A 2,534-nucleotide genomic window follows, 5' to 3' on the forward strand; every position below is an offset into this window, starting at 1 on the left:
TTACATAAATAAATAGATAAATAATAATTATAATATAAAAAGGTAGTAGTAATGATAATAATAATAATAAAATAATAGATAAATAAATAAGACAACAATGATGATAAATAAGCAAATAAATGTAAAACATGAAGACACACATTCACACATACACCCACACATGCATAACAGATATGCACCAAACATATTCCAACAAAAACAATGAAGCATTACACCGTAGAATCTGCTTCAAGGAAAAAAACATACAAACACTGACCCTCGCTTCACTGAAGTTATATCATTCATCCAACTGCAAGGTTGTTGTTTTTTGTTTGTTTGTTTGTTTTTGTTTTTGCATCTCCCCTGTCCCAACAAACACACACACACACAGTGAGGCACACACACACACACACACACACACACACAGTCTTTAACGTATAATCCCTCGGTCAATATACCATAAAAAATAGCAACATAATCTCCTTCTGAGACATCGAGGGAACACCGAGAATAATCCAGTTTAATACAGGTTCCTAGAATGTACAAACATAATCATGAAGAAAAAACAACAACAACAACAACAGTATTATCAAAAAGTCAAAACCTGTTACATTCTAAACTAGCCCTCAGTCCCATCATTATGTTTTTTTTCTCTTTCTCTCTTACATACACAGAGAAGAGACCAGCCAGACACAAACACGCATACACCCCTCGCGTGTTGTTTGTTTTAAGCGCGAGCTTGTGGTGAACTGTTTTGTGAGAAGGGTGCGATTTCTCGGAAAGTGGAACACTTCTTCTTCTGTCCCTTCTCTACCGCCTTCATCATTGTGAAGATACTGTAGATTATAACACTGCTGGGAAGTACATAAAATGTACGAAATTTGTACATGAACGCGGCATTGCCATTGATTGAACAACACGACTGTTCATATCACTGGGTTAAGATAGGCGTGTGTGTGTGTGTGTGTGTGTGTGTGTGTGTGTGTGTGTGTGTGTGTGTGACACACACACACACACACAGAGACACAGACACACACACACATACAGAGAGAGAGAGAGAGAGAGAGAGAGAGAGAGAGAGAGAAATATGTCATCAATATCTACTGTAGGATAGGGAGAGAGAGAGAGAGAGAGAGAGAGAGAGAGAGAGAGAGAGAGAGAGAGAGAGAGAGAGAGAGAGATGTCATCAATATCTACTGCAGGATAGGGAGAGAGAGAGAGAGAGAGAGAGAGAGAGAGAGAGAGAGAGAGAGAGAGGGTTGAAACGATGCAGACTGCATTACTATGATCTACCACCATGACTGATTGATTAGTCAATGAAAACACACACACACACACACACACACACACACACACACACACACACACACACACACACACACACACACACATGGTAACAAACTCAGACACACACACACACACACACACACACACACACACACATGGTAACAAACTCAGACACACACACACACACACACACACACACACACACACACACAGATAGACGGAGAGAGAGATTGATAGTAGAGAGAGAGAGAAAGAGAGAGAGAGAGAGAGAGAGAGAGAGAGAGAGAGAGAGAGAGAGAGAGAAATATGTCATCAATATCTACTGTTGGATAGGGAGAGAACGAACGAATGATTTATTGTTTTCAGGCTCGCTTTGCCCATTCACAAGGGGGCAGGGTGGGGAAGGGGGTGTACATGTCAGAAACGTAACGAAATATGAGAAGTGACGCGCTGTACACTTGATCAAAACATGGAATCCACGTCATGCGATTAATTATAATTAGTATCATACAAGGTCTGTCGGCAAGTGAAAAGGAATAACACAGCGAAACTGATCACGATATATCGAGATCAGGATTTCCATTTCTAGCACTTTTGCAAACATTTGGATTTGTGTCTTTGAACGTATTAAATAAACTGTCCATTTTCTTAGCCGACTCCTCAAGACAAGACATGCTGATCTGTCGGCAGACATCTGGCGGAACATCAACATGCTTCTGTTCAGAAAGTTCACTGTCTTGTTGAGAACTGTCCACATCTGGGTCAATGATGTTCGTGTTTTGGGGCGTGAGAGTCGTGCCAATTTCGTCCAGCTCACACATTTCTGCACCACAATGTCTGTCTGCACCAGTGGCTTCATCGTGGAGGACTGTCACTGCACGTGAATTTGTGTCGCCGTGTGCCATGTCGATGTGCTGGTCGTCACGCCGTGCGTCGTTCGATGACATGGGGGGGTGGGTGCAGAGGGAGGGTGGTGGTGGTCGTACACAGACATGTCGGCATGAAAAGATGTCAGCGTGTCAGCGTTGTCAGCGGCATAGAAAAGACTGGGAGGGGTCGGCAAAAATAAACCAGAAGGAGACGATTCACGTCCACTTGCCTTGTTCTCCTGGTTCAGTCTGTATTCTTCGGCTCTCCTCTTGTCTCTGTTGATCTGTGACGGACACTTTCGGCGATACACAGCAGCACTGTAGTCTTCAGCTTGTGCAACAGGGGGATAGGGAGAGAGAGAGAGAGAGAGAGAGAGAGAGAGAGAGGGCTGAAACGAT

Source organism: Babylonia areolata, chromosome 29 (genome assembly GCF_041734735.1).
Source record: "Babylonia areolata isolate BAREFJ2019XMU chromosome 29, ASM4173473v1, whole genome shotgun sequence".
Lineage (NCBI taxonomy): Eukaryota > Metazoa > Mollusca > Gastropoda > Neogastropoda > Buccinidae > Babylonia > Babylonia areolata.